The sequence below is a fragment of the Thermobia domestica genome, unplaced genomic scaffold (genome assembly GCF_964235325.1).
Source record: "Thermobia domestica unplaced genomic scaffold, izTheDome1.hap1.1 HAP1_SCAFFOLD_185, whole genome shotgun sequence".
NCBI classification, from domain to species: Eukaryota; Metazoa; Arthropoda; class Insecta; order Zygentoma; family Lepismatidae; genus Thermobia; species Thermobia domestica.
Window position 1 is genome coordinate 93,435 of NW_027655915.1, and position 16,228 is coordinate 109,662.

Genomic DNA, 16,228 nt, shown 5'->3' on the forward strand with positions numbered 1-16,228 from the left:
GAAAAGGTAATTCTTGCTTGCCTAAAAGACACGTCACATACGTTAGTGTTTTCAAAATTTCCCTATTCTCTTTTACGGTTTTATTATGTTTTCTAATATCCTCTCGGTTTTGCTTATCAAATTGTACGTCTATTCTAATTTTGCCAAAGGTCGCCAAAGTTATTAGTGCATTAACGTGAGAGTCCGATTTTTCGTGCCTTGTAATAGCAGTATGAAGGTTATTCAGGTCTGCGTAGCCCCGGTTTTTACTGTTCCATGGTGAGTTCTCGGTTCCGAACAAAACACAAGGCCAACAAAATAGTTTGCACAGATTTTCCGAACCGCAAAGCCACACAGTTTTATTATACACTTCGGGATTAAAATTACGCACACAAGTTTTGTTTTGTGACCTTAAGTTCGTTAGAGCTGGAGTGGGTCGTCCATTTCTTACTATAAGTAACTTTTCCTCCATAGGGCGAGCACTGAAAGGTTTTTCAAACAAGTTCAAAATTACGTCTTCTCTATCCATAGTAAACACTAAAAAGATACACTTCACACAAAACACAACACTAACGATAAAGTAAAGCTCACGCACTATAAATATTTCATACAGCGAAACGAAATAGAGTTAAAGTCCGCACCGCACCACACATCTTTCCGAAATTTCTTCAACTATGAGTCAATGAACTTTTCCCGCTCGAACGAGGACTTCCGATAACACATTCTCTCGTCAATTTTCGCGGATTTTTCGGCCAACTTGTGCTTTCCGTAAGAGTACGCTTTGTTGCCGTAATTCAAACCTATATTTCACAGCATTCATAAAACTTTTTTTCATACACCGATACTCTCTTGCATTTAGATCCGACAACGCTGCAAAAGCAGAAGAAATTCTGCTTTCACGTCAGACATTTTTTTAATGCATTGTTTCCAACCACTTAAGCATTTTTTTTCCACTAAACAAATTCATACACATTTAAATCACATCTGCGCGATTCTTTATTTAACAAATAGTACATTAATTGACTACAAAGTAAATGTTGAGTTGAGTTGATTTTGAGTTTAACGTCCCTTTTCAGCAGCGAGGCTATATGAGACGTGGACCTACTGATTAACGTGGAATCCGAACCACATGAGCTCCCGCCGGGAATCGAACCCGGGTCTCCCGCGCCAAAGGCGCGTGCGCTAACCGCTTAGCCACGGAGGAGCTCAACAAAGTAAATGTATTTGAGATAATGTCAATACATATTCTCCGTACTAGCAATTTAATTCATTTAGCAAATTTCCTTCATTTAGCTAATGCAATTAAATTGAGAGAGTATTTGGTATATCTTTGATTTAGTCATTTCGTGTATATGTATAGATGGCATCTATGCTGCGTGCAACTTTCGAGTTGCATGCATTTTGGATTTCTCTCGCTTCTTTCACCCAATAAAACACAGGTTTACAGGCTAGCGGACAAGGATCTTGAGGGGATGCCTACACACATTGTCGAGAATACTGCAGCGCCACACGTGAACAGTTTTCTCAACTACTGACTGCCAGCTTTTGTAACGCGTACTGGCCTACGATATTAAGGGAAGTTCCATAATTTTTCAGTCTTGGCTCCTTGAAAATTAATTAAAAATAAATAAACTAGAATTAGAACGCATCAGGGGCGTCATTTCAGACTTCGCTTGGGGGGGGGCAAGAGCACCACCGACATAAGACTTTCACGTTTTGTACTAGTATATTAGTAGGCAATTTATTAAAGTATATGTATTCCCAAACTCTTGGGGGGGGCAATTGCCCCCTCCTGCCCCCCTAAATGACGCCCCTGGAACGCATGCAATGCATGCCTTGCATTCATGCAGAATACGCCGCTGCTATGTATAAATCTAACGTTACTTTTAACAAACCTGTCTGTGCTGGAATGACTGTTGTAGATGTATCTATAATCTGTTTATATAATATCTATTACAATATTATAAAGAAAAATATATAAATAAAGGGAAATTGTTAATGAGCGATACCGATTCCGTAATAGAATACACATATATAACAGGCATTTGTATATATATACAGGCTCAAATTTTGTTTTATTACAAGGTGGTACGATATACTCTTCTCTTTTCAATTTTATGTTATTGAACAACGTTAAATCTATAAATAACATAAAGAATCGATTTGACAAAACATTAGATTTAATAATAACAATCCTCTGTGAAAATATGAATGCATAAAGAATATCAAAATCTTTTGTAGCTTAAGATTTATATCAGCTAGCTTCGTTAAATCAAGAATCGATAATTATTAGACCATCTCGTGCTAGGTGCAACTTGGTTGCAGTTAATAACTATTCTGAAGCAGATTTTTTTGAATTTGTATCATGATTTGCGGGAAGTTAATTGGGTTAGAGTATATAATTCGAAAGATCCGAATGAAGCATTGGATCACTTTCATAGGGTGCTTAACAGCACTATTGAGAAACATGTCCCTAAAAGAAAGTTATGTAAGAAAAGATCATTTTCCAGTTGGTTTTCCGCAGACATAATTAAAACTATGAAACAAAAGGATTATTGTAGAAAGAGAAAAATCATTCTGTGTATAATGAAACTATGTTTATTAAATTGCGTAAGAAGTTGAAGAAAATTTTTAAAAGAGGCATTTAATTTGTATTTACACACTCTTGAAAATAATCTTGATAACAACCAAGAATGCCAATCGTAGAGGGCCGGGAGGCCCGGAACCCCCCAAGACTCATCTGGGCCTCTAGTATTTTTAAAAATTTGTATTTTATATGTATTTTTCTATGAATATACAAACCCACATCTGTTTGAGCCCCCCCAAAATTACAGAGAAATCGTAGCCCTTGATAACAACCGTAAATATTTCTGGAATTACATTTAAAATTAAAAAGTTAACAATCGAAACATCATCACTACGACATATCGTGATACACTTTTACTGTCTACAAGGGATATAGCAGATAGCTTTGCACAATATTTTAAAACTGTGTATGCTGCAAAACCTCCATCATACGAAATTCCAAGCACTCATCAGTTAGAAGTACCTAATTGCTTGAATATTGATATCATACATAAAGACGAATGCAATTAATCAATAAAGAAATTAAAATCAAGTAAATCCAGTGGACCTGACCAAATACCTTATATATATATATATATATATATATATATATATATGTGAAGGATGTCGTAATCTAATATTGAAGCCCCTGTCTTATATATGTATAAGTTCATTCTGAAAGCTCAAATATTTCGTGATAAATGGAAACTTAGTAAAGTTTGGCCCATTCATAAATGAGGAAATCCTGATGTGATTGAGAACTACAGACAAATATTAATTTCAGTACTCTAAAATATTTGAACAGATTTTGAACAAAGGAATATACAATTATGTAATATCATATTTCTGAATTCCAGCATGGCTTTTGTCCGAAAATATCAACAAGGACAAATTTAGTAACGTTTACCCAATTTAGATCTAATGTAATTAACAACGGTAGCTCAGTTGATGTAATTTACACAGATTTTGCTAAAGCTTTTGAAAACTTTATCACTCTATCTTGATCAAAACATTGGCTATGTATAGTTTGTTGAAATTGATCATATTCTATGCACCAAGTCGAAAACAGTATGTTTCCTATTATCAGTATGGTATGAAATTCTTTGGATATTTAATTCAGTATGGTATGAAGTTCTATCAAGTGTTCCACAAGGTTCTAATTTAGGATCATTCTTTTTAATGTTATTTATAAATGATTTGCAGCAAAGGATAAAGTCATCTCATTCTTTGCTATTTGCAAATGACCTTAAAATATATAGAGTAGTCAATAAGATGAATGATGCTTTAGATTTGCAGGCTGACTTAAATAATTGTTAGAAGTGGAGCTTGGAAAACAGATTTTTTTAATGTAAGAAAATACCTTGTTATATCATTTTCTAGAAAGTTAGTAACATATAAATATGAGTATAAAATGAATGACGAAATACTGCAGAGAGGATAAAGTGAAACATTTAGGTATGACGATAAGTTGCCGTCTTACATGTGTAAACCATATTAAATCTGTTATTGAGTCAATCCATTCTAAGTGATCAAGCTTGTGCCGCTCGACCATCTCCAAAACATCTAATTTTTCATGAATGTTTATCCTGTATCAGGGTACTTCAAAATCACAATTAATTAGTTTTTTTTACAACATCCCATGGCAACGCAGCGGCTGCCGCCATTTTAATTTTTTTCGATTTTAGGTGTTTACGTTGTTTTGAATATCGAAGCATGTATTTGTCCTACGAAACTGAAAATTGTTGGACGTCTCCAACTCGTGCAGAGCTAAAACTTTGATCTCTTAACATTTTTACATAAAACTACTTGAAGGGGTGAAATCAGGGCCTAAAGTAGCAACATTTTTGGACATTGAAGACATGTTTGGGAAGAGGAAACAACTGACGTAGACGTATGAATTTATGTGTGCATGTAGTCCGGGTTCATAAGTTAATACTCAAAAATTTACAGACCTGTAGCTGCTTCCAAAGACGTGAAAACAAAATCGTGAAGTTGGGAAATTATGCCAATTTGGCATGTTTCACTGTCCAATATCTTCAGTGGGCCTGGATTTAAAAAATCTGAAATCTTGGGAATAGTAAAACGTTCTACGATTGTCATGAAAAAACGATATAATAATCCAAAAACTTACCTGCTCCTTCAAGAAATAAAGACAGGCACGTTTGTCAAAGTGCGAAAAATAGTAAGAAGTAAAATGAAACTCATTGTATCACACACGTAGTTATCTTTCGTTCCAAAGTAAGAACAAAAAATCTTACTCAAGAAGCAAGGTAAAGTGTAAACGTACAATATTGGAAAACACGGAAGGCCTTGGCTAAACTAAAACTGTTTAATAAAAAATTCTCTTCTCATTGCCTTCAACTTCCGCGAATATGAAGTAAATAAAAACGAAAGTGTTGGTGTTTACCAGAAAGTAAACATAAAAACTCTAACAAATTTTACCAAATCATCATTCGGCAACCACAAATTCAGCGAGTATCCAACGAACTTAGTCTTACGTTCTGGCCATTGTTTGTGTTGGTGCTTTCTATTAGTGTCATACACGACCATGGTCTCCAATGGACTGTAAGTACTTTCATAAACTCTGTTGGTATTTCTAATGAAATAACACATAACAAACTTAGCCTCATAACGAGAATATGTACCTCGCATTGTTCAATATCACACACGTGATCTCTTTACTTCGTGCACGTATACTTCGTGAACAATAAGCTTCCTTATAAATCTATAGCGACGGTAATTCAGTACGTTTTTAATCCATTAAAACCTCTTTTATAATTATATAAAAATTAGTTAATATTCTTCCAACTACTGTACTGCCCACACTCAATCATTTAATCATGTTTAACCATGTTTTCTAGATGTTTTAATAGTTAGTCCTTTAGTATACCATAACACACAAGAAAGCGCGTTATGTGTTTTAGAGCATGAGGGTGTCAAACTATTAAGGAATGACCTCACACTCTAGGAGGTGTTTTGTTCACAAATTCAGCTGAAAATTCGTTGTTGTGAAGTAATATAAAGTAGGATCAGTGGTTAGTCTAGTCAAGGCTCTCAATCTCGTTTCTTTCCTCTAGTTGTAACAGTGTCTTATCACACCCACAGCAGCACTGGTGAAGAATGTCGCCATCAGCATAAGGCGAGGGAAGCCAAATGCACACTTCACAGAAGAGTCCGCAAGTACTGATTGCTCTTGGTGCTTGCAACATCAATAATATTCAATCGTGTTTATTCTTGTTTTAACTCTCAATTTATGCAGGAGACTCTTGTTCTTTCGTTTGATCTATTTTCCCAAGTCAGTGAACACTTGCTTGCTGCAAAACACGGACAGCTCAAAAATCTAATCCCTAATCAAATATACTGGTTGTATTCCTTGTTAATATCGTCTGAAAGCTTATGTTTAACAGATTGCAGAAACATATGTCATAGGAAATACATCTATGTATTCATCTATTTTCATGCCTGAGACGACAGGAAGCCAAAATAGTATATTATACAATTTTCCAAACTCTCATGCAGCGTAACTATTTAAATTCGGTCGCATAGGAACCAAAACAAATAAAACATTAATGAAAGTGACATATAAATTATGATAATGTAAGCGAACATACAATAGAAGGTTGCTTGTAAAAATTCTGTCGTGGTGACTTACTCTTGGAGGATAATAAGATCACTAACGTCATTCGGTTGTTGGAAACTACGAATTCAAGCTGATCCCCGAAGCAGTTCTGCGGAAAATGACAACACGAGAAGTTGCAAAGAAACTAGGCGTTGATCATTCGATTAAAGTATGGCATTTTGAGAAACTATATAAGGTGGAAAGATGAATGAATTGACTGGGAAGCAAAAACTCGATTATTTACATCTGCTTTACATTGCTGCTACTTATGAACGACGAAAGCGATATATTTTTCGAACACATTCACAAAGACAAGGAAACTTAAAAATTGTACGGTAAGCGACATCTCCTATCTATGTTTGAAGTTACATGACTAGTCAACCTTCACTCGGTGTTATCAAAATTCAGCATATATCAATAGATATAATAAGTCACACCTGGGGTTATACAGTATATATGCATCAAACCTGCACTAGTTGACTCATAACAGATTAAGTAATCAAACCTATACTACTTGTGTTTAAATATCATCCATCAACTGTAGCCTCTTGCGCCGCTCCCTGTTTCTCCTGCCACCATATGTACTAGTACGTTCTTCGTGTCGCAGTTCTGTGTGTGTCAAGATATCGTTCCATATCGTTCTGTCGATATCTGTGTGTCAAGATAATGTTCCAACCAGTGTCACTTCCTCATTTCTATTACAACTAAAGTTGTTTTTTTTTCTCTACTATTTCTAAAACTTTCTTATTTCTTTCCTGTTTCATCCAGCTAATTCTCTACATTCTTTACCAAGCACATATCTTCTAAAGCAGAAAATGCTCTCTAAATACATAAGCTCACTATTTTCAGCAGCTCCACAAATTGGGTTCCATTCTATCTACCAGATTCCGGAGTAAGGGAAATTCCGGAATTCGGAAAGAATCCGGATTTTTCCGAATTCCGGATTTTTTCGAATTCAGGAATTTTTCTAAAATCAGGAAATTTCCAAATTCGGGAATGTTTCCGAAATTTGGATTTTTCTGAATTCCGGATTTTTTCGAATTCAGGAATTTTTCTAAAATCAGGAAATTTCCAAATTCGGGAATGTTTCCGAATTTTGGATTTTTCTGAAATCCAGAAAGTAAAATTTCCGACTCCAGAAAATAAATATTCTGGAATTCGGATTCCGGAAAATTTTGGATATCCTTAATATATATATATATATATATATATATATATATATATATATATATATATATATATGAAGGCATAAAAATAGTTATGAACATTTAGACAAATCTTATTATAGAGAAAATAATCATTATGGTACGAAGTTGGTCAACAAAAAGCACACGGATTAGGAAAATTTAAAGATGAGGTTAAATACAATAAATAGAACTAACTAAACTAACTCTATGGCCTATGGAACCCTGTGATTCAATGCCGCGTTCACAAAAGCTCTCCATTGACTTCTATCCTTAGCCAACTGGATCCAGTTTCTACTTTATAGTCTTATTTATGCGAGATCCATCTTAATATTGTCCTCCTATCTGCGCCTAGGCCTTCCTAATGGTCGTTTTCCGATTGGTCTTCCAGTCAAGATTTTCAAAGCGTTTCTACTTTCTTCCATTCTAGCTACATGGCCTCCCCACCTAAGCCTCCTAGACTTGACGACCCTAACAATGTTGGGTAAACCGTATAAATTATGTAGTTCCTCGTTATGAAGTTTCCGCCATTCCCCACTCGCGTTCCTCTTGGGTCCGAATATTCGTCTCAGGATCTTGTTCTCAAATACTTTCAGTCTATGTTCTTCCCTCAGAGTAAGTGACCATGTTTCCCAGCCATACAGAACAACAGGCATGATTGTCGTTTTATATATTTTAAGCTTGAAATTCCTCGACAGAATTCGCAACTACAAGAGATTTTCAACCGAATAGTAACACGAATTCCCTGCTTTTAGACGACATAAATAGAAAAGGTTTTAAATAAAAAGTACCCTATTAAGGAAAAACGAGATGATGATGACGAAGATGTGGAAAAAAGAAACATCACATAAAAAAAGCAAAAGGAATAAACTCAAACTTGTTAAAGTATAAATGTCGAGTGGGTGTGCAAAAGATGCTAAGTCACAAAATGTTACTTTTGAGAGAACTCAATTTGAAAGTTTCAAAATTCGACAAAAATCATAAACTACAATATATGAATTTTTGTATCCTTTATTACAATTAATATTCCTTGGTGCACACTATACTCAGTTTTTACTGCTTAACACTTTACAATAAAAAAGTTCTAATTTGTTTTTAGGACTATGTTTCAGAAGTTGTGGACTTATCTGACTTTGCACTTAATACAACTTACAGTATTTGTGGAGTTTCCTGTCTTTACACTGAATGTATATACTTACGTTATACCCTGCATAATGCTATAACATTATTTTAACGGAAAAAATATTACCAAATTGATATTATGTTGGCGGTTATAGTTAATGTCACAAAATAATCTGGGTAAGTTTAGCAAATATAGAATTAATCTTGGCAAAACACACAGAGATTAATTTTGTTAAAAATATAGTATTACATTTCTGTTACAGTTTCGACAGATTAGCTCTGTCTTCTACAGACAAACATTACATAATCAAGTAAGCATGTAATGTTTGACAGTAGAAGACAGAGTTAATCTGTAGAAACCGTAACAGAAATATAAAAGATTTCTATCATAATTATTCTCTGTGTGTTTCGTTCATATTAGTTCTATAATATGGTTAATGTGAGTTTATTAATCGCCTTCATCTGGACTGCTTTCCGTTTCATCAGGAAATACATTTCCAACAGAGGATGCAATGTTTAATGACCTGTAAAACTCATGAAATACAGGGGATACAAACGGAAGCTGGTCCAATAGATCCTTCTTTTCATTGCTGATTGCTATCGGTCCATTGTAGAGACGCTTTGGCATCAAGACACTTGGCTTCCCCTTCTTAAAACATCCATAGTTTTGAAATTTTCACAACTATTGTGTATTTTCTTGTAAAATAATACACCTGACTTTTGTTTTTCATAGTGTGACCACTTAATGTGTCTCCAAGAAAACGTTCACCATCACTGTCACTCTTGCGAAATTGAATGGATTCTTTTAACACAGAGGAAAAATTGTAGAAATCTTCTTCAAACATTTCACGTACTACAAATTGGTTTTTCTTCCCTGCTTGACGAATTAATTGAGCCCAGTCGTGGGGAAGCTTGACGTTAACATTAAACTTTTTCTTCTTTTTCTATATAAGATTATGATCTGTGTCACATTCCATAAGTGTATGACTTGGTATGAGAAAATTGTGGTCAATAGTTTCAAGGCTCATAGACTTCTGTAAAACTGTGAAGCACATGGCTGCAAAGTGGGAATTGTGATTCTGTCCAGCACATGAATCTGAGTGCATGACTGCTTGTTTCACTTCTGGATTCATATTTCTAATAGAAAATGATAAACACATGAGGCGATATCCTTTGCTCCTCTTCCACCGATTCCCTCATGACACACAAAATAAAAAACATTTTGATTGTCACGATCGTGAACTTTAATATTAAATATCCATAACTGTAAAATGATGCTGAGTTCTGTAAAAAGGGAGTTGGAAGACATTGCTGTAAGTCAAATGTGGTGGTCTTGCATGTAATATCATTCCTAGACAGTTTGTAACGTACCTTGTCCGTAACAGATTAATTATAATATAGGCTTGTAACAAGTCGACTTATGTCTATTCCTTGTAATTAACAGTTAAGGTATAACGTTTATATATAGCGTTTATATAAGTACAGGGTTAATCAGTACTTAATCGCATTATTTGCGTTGAGTTACATAGATTGGCTCGCCTTTTCTTCTTATTTGGTGTGAACTTGCTGTTTTATGATTATCTTATCAAGAGGTAACATAATATATCCCTTTATCCATCGTAATTCATGTATACTTTAAAAACTTAAGATTTAAGGAATAATATTCGTTAGTAGATCTTTTCCTAGATTAGAGTGAGTGGGAAATGAGACTCTGTCTGCTGCCGTTTCTTAAAAGTATCTTCTTCCCTTCTGCAAGTTGAAAAGAATCATAGTCTGAGAATTCGCAGTAGCTAAAGAAAGTATAGAATAGGGCTAGTTAAATTAGCGATTATCACCCGTTATATTGTCTCTTTCAAATTATATTTAACCTCTTAACGTTTATATTTCATATATAAATATCTACATTCATATCGTTTTATAATTATAAATACGTCTTTTCGGTATACACCGAATTTTGCGTGGGACTGGGAAAAAGAGAGAGAGCTTTGTAAAGATTTTCCATCGGTGTTTAGACTGCGTTAGTAAAGCAGGGGGAGCTCCTCACGCGATTATTCATGCGTGTGTGTGCTACGTACAGTGTTTAAGATAAATTTAAGTGAAAGTGTTATTATTATTATTTTGTTTTGTATTATTTCGCATTGTGTTGTGAGTATACACTACACAAAAAGTAAACATAATGCCTGGCTACGAAGTCACCGGGTGCCATACGTAGCCTACAGTAGAAAAACTAACATAGAGTATCATTCCTTTGCAAAAGGTTCTCTTTTACAAAAACTAAATAAATAAATAAAAGTAAAAAAAAATCTTAAGTGTGGAAGAAAAGACCTCTTCATTGTTTCAAGTTTCACTGTCTGTTCCCAACATTTGAAAGAGGATGATTACGTTAGTGATTTGCGAGCAGTACTGCTTACCTCTGGTGCGTGGGGTTCCTGGTTCGATCCCCGACCAAGTAGGTTTGTGTCAGACAACATTGTCCTCGTGAATTTTCTCGGGGTACTCCCATTTGTTTCCACTTTTGCATTCCACCAATTCTTCCATCATCATTCACTTGCTTTAATCATAATCTCCTTTAGCCTAAACGGCACAATCATGGGACATTATACTCTTTCATTCATTTAATTTTATCTGAATGATCCATTCGACACATTAAATGCCAGATGTAGAAATGGTAAGAAAGAACTGCCATATACGTATGACACACATCAAGTTCAAGTATAATTTTACGAGAGCTTTATGTTCGTTGCGAAGGAATGCGAGTAGGAAATTCACATCTCTTGCCCTTTCAGAAAGGTTTCGTAACAATTCGCTCTTTGGTCTTACTTTTCTTATCTCCACTTGCTAAATATTAAGAATCTTCTGAGAGCGCAACTAAGTTAGTCAAGATAGTTTGGAGAACTTTTTCTCACAAATACGAGGACCAGTGTTTCTTCCAGAAGTGTTTTTAGGGGGAACTAAATCCCGCAGCTCTAGGGAGTGTCCCCCGGAGGAGACCAAAATAATACGTCTATAATATAATAATAAATAGAATAGTATCAGCAGTACCCTCGGCTACGTTGTATGCCCCCCGGAACATAGTTTCAGAAAAAAAACACTGACGAGGACTTTGACGTTTTCATGACCATCCGACACCAACTGAATTCAAACACCGTTTGCGGCTCCTACTTATGGGAAAAACATATAAATGAAATACCTCTTACAAATGAAGTTGGTATAGCACAAGAAGAGGATGGAGATTTTTTGACATCAAAATTACTAGAAGGTGTTCTTCCCGATATGACACAACCCTTAGCAATGATTCAACGCAAAACTGAAATTGACTACATCTTTATTTCAGATGAAAGAATAACTATTGAATCAACAGATGTTGAATAAGAGACAGATTGTTCAGTACAAGGGTTTCGAATTCTTGCTGGAAGCATAGTTTATCGGGGGAAGACAATATGACAGTGATCACGTTAATAAGTTAAAAATATCCAGATGTAAATAAATAAAAAGTAATCAGGCTATTTGTGAGAACTAGAATGTTTATTCGCATGGAATACATCAATAAGAGTAATAAAATTCAGAAATGAACGCCTGCCCAAAGAAGAAAATCTTGGTAATGGCATGCATTAGTTAAAAATGAAGCCCACAACAATTAACTAAGAAAAGATACGTAGAAATTATTATTTATTAATTCTTTTGCAAACGCCATGCTTTCTGTTGCCTGTAGTTTTGCGCTTCTCTCGCTCTGCTCCTGCAGTGACGTCATGTGACCACCCAATCATCGTCTTGTTTCTCCTATATCCCAACCTTACTATTTTATTAACTTTGTTAGTAAAGGAAGAACGTGGAGGAAGAGGTGGAGATTGCTCCGTCACGGAGAAATATCTAACAAATGTTGTAGCATCTTATAGTATTTCTGCTGAATGAACCAGCCATGTGATTAAGTGAGCGTTAAGGAATAAATCACAGTTATGGTAGGAGGAAATATGAACTGTGTTTTCTACGATGTAAAGGTAAATGCTGGTGTGGACAGAAGCATAATGTTCCTGCATCTCTTTGTTTGAGAGCGGTTGGTTACTGGTGGAAATGCTTATTGTAGCTGTGTGAAAGGTAAAGTTAGATAGTATAAATTAAATACAGGAAGTCCGGAGACTCGAAATAAAGCTAGGTGGAACCTATTTTATCATTTGGATAACAAATTTTCGCAACCTAGAATTGAGTGAATTTAAGCATGTGCTCGTTAAAGGTGATTCTATTATTGGGTAAAGATTTAGAACTCAAAATTGAAGTCGTAGTTCACTAGGAATAAATTAGGTCGTCTTTCGCGCAGGAGCATGCGTTATCTGAGGAAATCATTGAACATTTGAAACCGTTTGCAGTGAAATGTGGTATGTAAGAATGTTAAATTTTGCTTTGTCCGTTAATAATAACTACATCATGTCAGAGTAAATTCATTCCAATAGGGGAACCTCCTCCATGGGTGCCTGGTTAGTGCCCGGTTCCGCAATTGTCCAATTCCAGTCTCTCATTACGTAGGTAATATAGAATTAAACTCTTCCTCTCTCTCTCTCTCTCTCTCTCTCTGCGCTCCAACGGATATTAGTAATGAAATATCAAAGAGCTTTAAAGTCTCAGTTACTCTCACATCGGTTGTAGATAAAGTTTCAGGCTAATTAATTGTGTCTTGAATATATTAAAGAGGCATGCATTCTTATGGTATGTACTTTGCAGGCTTAAAATGTGATGATATAGCCTTATCTACAGTGATTGAATCGGTCGGCGCATTGTCATGCTAATGACAGGATACGTCTTGATTGACGGGGTTTTTTGCACTTGTCTAGTCGACGGTAATATCGATTGAGGTCGACGTCATTCTCTCATGTATTCGTCTATATATATATATATATATATATATATATATATATATATATATATATATATATATATATATATATATATATATATATATAAGTGGTTATAATATAATTCACAAATGTGTATTCAATTTACGTTAGTGTTGTTAAACATTGTCAGCACCAATAATTAATATAATTTCCAATTCATCAAGTACAAATTTTCAATTATTCTTCTACTGGGTTACATCATATGAAATATACACATATCCACATTTTCCATGTCGCATGTCTATTCCGTCCTCCTTTATCTGCCCGCAAGGGAATGTTGTTAGTAATTACTAATTGGATAGTTGTGGCCTTTGTCGTCTCGTCGAGTGCTTTAACGGTGTGCTACGTCACCGGAACCTTGGTCGTGATCTTATCATCCGAAGTGGGTATGCAGGACTTCATTGTGCAGAAGTTGCGTTTAAGATTTCAGGTGTGGCTCTAATTTAACATGAGGATAAGTCTTAATTGTTCTCTTCGTTGTATGTTTTACACAACACTAAAACAGCTATTGCAGTGCGTAGAATAAACGACAGAGCATAAAAAAGACATCCCAGGTATCAACATGTGAGTGGTTTATGTCGTCCTTGTGTTGAAAGTCATGATGAAATAACGAGTATAAAGAAATCAGCTCTACTAAGCTTAAGTACATAATTACAAAAGGAAAGAAAATGCAAGACTGGAGTAAGATTTGAACCTGTAACTTCAAGTTACCGTGCCCATGCATTAACCACTAGTCTACTCACTGTTTCGGAACAGTCATTCATTCTACCACTTCTGAAGTCAGTGATCAAGCAACCGGACCGCATTGACTATACCGCAACTTGTGAAGTACTTGGGCAACCAGTGTCTAGACTACAGAACCCCACTGGTGGTAAGATTTATACATGATAAATGGGGAAAATTTCATATTATGTAAATATTTAATGCGATATACAATCGATTATTTCCTTGAGTTATCGTATATAATAGAGAAATTATCCTTAAAATGATCTAAATTCCACCATCTACATTACTTATGATTACATGACAAACCGAAAGCCAAATAAAGGAATAAACCTTTAAAAGACAATACATAAAATAAAATCCTGTAGATTTATTGAGAATAATTACAGTAATAATTACTTAATTTTACATTAAGTATACATTTGTAGTACACAATATATTTAATGTCTATATTAAGTCTACTAATTGCATACCGTACATTATAATAGTTTGAAATGTATATACACCTCATCAATGTATCAATTTTAACAAGTGTTATATAACATTTAAAAAAAAACACTTACTTTGTAAGAAAAGTTCGAACAGAGTTGTACCTTACAAACTCTTCCCCACACCCTAGTATTGTAGTTCAGAAGATAACTGTACCAATCACCGAAAACCAAGCAGGAGAATCATGCGTTTACTTACGTCCTCCCTCCCCTCAACACATACAAAATATGTTAAACTATTTCTTGAAAAGTTCTCTGTCACCTTCATCTAAGAATATATATAACGATACGAAGTAGGTATATTATACATTACTTTAGAATCTGAAGTGTGATTTAACTGCCATACATTAAAACTGAGCATAATATGCACGCAAATTAGCTTAAATGAGTACCATACACATCACACGAAGCGAGCTACGCCAATAAAAAAATCACAGTCAATCAGAATTAATTAGATCTTCAGTCTAAATTTTTAATTTGGTGTTATGTTGACGCTATGAATTTTGGGCTTCCTACACTAAATTTCTCTATGCCAAACTCTATAAATAAAACGTTTTTCGTCGAATCTGCAAATTGAGCAAGCCGCGCGCTAATGATGGGAAGCTGATGATAGTTCATCACATAGGAAGACACATTGAAATGCTAGGTGAGTCACAACACTTTCTTCCTTTTTCTGTGATTCATCCTTACTTACGGTCAAATTTGGTACCGTCTATGTAGTACCTGTGTGCGGCGTACCTTGAAATCATCTCGATTGATAGCCTCCAAACACTGTGGACTCCTAAAATAAAGCAATTGTTGTAAAATTACTATTTGTAGCATGTGTGGCAAAATTTAAAAACGAAAGATATCTCAGAATCAAGGTTAAGTCAAACGAAGCGTTTTATGCGCTTTTCTTTATCTTACCTCAGACTATCCAAAATACTAAAACATTGTTTCCTCTACTTTTGGAAGTTATATACTAAATATCTTAATAACTATCACTCAAATTTGGTACACTGAATAAAGTTATAGTGTCGATATAGTATTGAAACTATGATCTAAACTTAAAATAATGATATTACAGAACACAATAAACTTAACTTAGGATGAAAATGGAAACTGTAGATGCATGAGTATTACTGAGCGAAGGAAGGAAAGTAACTCAGCCGTGTTACGAGTTTGACAGAATTCATACACAGAAATCGTTCGGTGGTTTATATTTCCTGCTTCGACTTAAAAGATAAAGAAGATAAGCTCGCTTTAAAAAGAGTTAAAAAGAAAAAACCTTTTAAAAGATTTAATTTATTCTGAATTTTTGTTCAGTATTTGTAAACAAATAATGTAGAAAACCGACACAGAGCTTGCCCGCAGGATTGGATTTGATTTGATTTTGAGTTTAACGTCCATTTTCAGCAGCGAACTCCCGCCGGGAATCGAACCCGGGTAGCTTGCCCGCTGGACTCTGGCGCCCTAATCCCAACTAAGCTATTTGCGTGCCTGCCATAAAGTAATAGAGATATAAACTTTTTATAAAAAGTGCAGATTAAGGGTAGCTTAATATTTACATTTTTTAACGATACTTACAGTATGGCGTTAAATTCGTCGTACAAAAGCAGAGGAGTGTTTCCTGAGAGTAAAACAAACAAAAAGTTCCAATAAACTTAGGGCGAAAAGCCC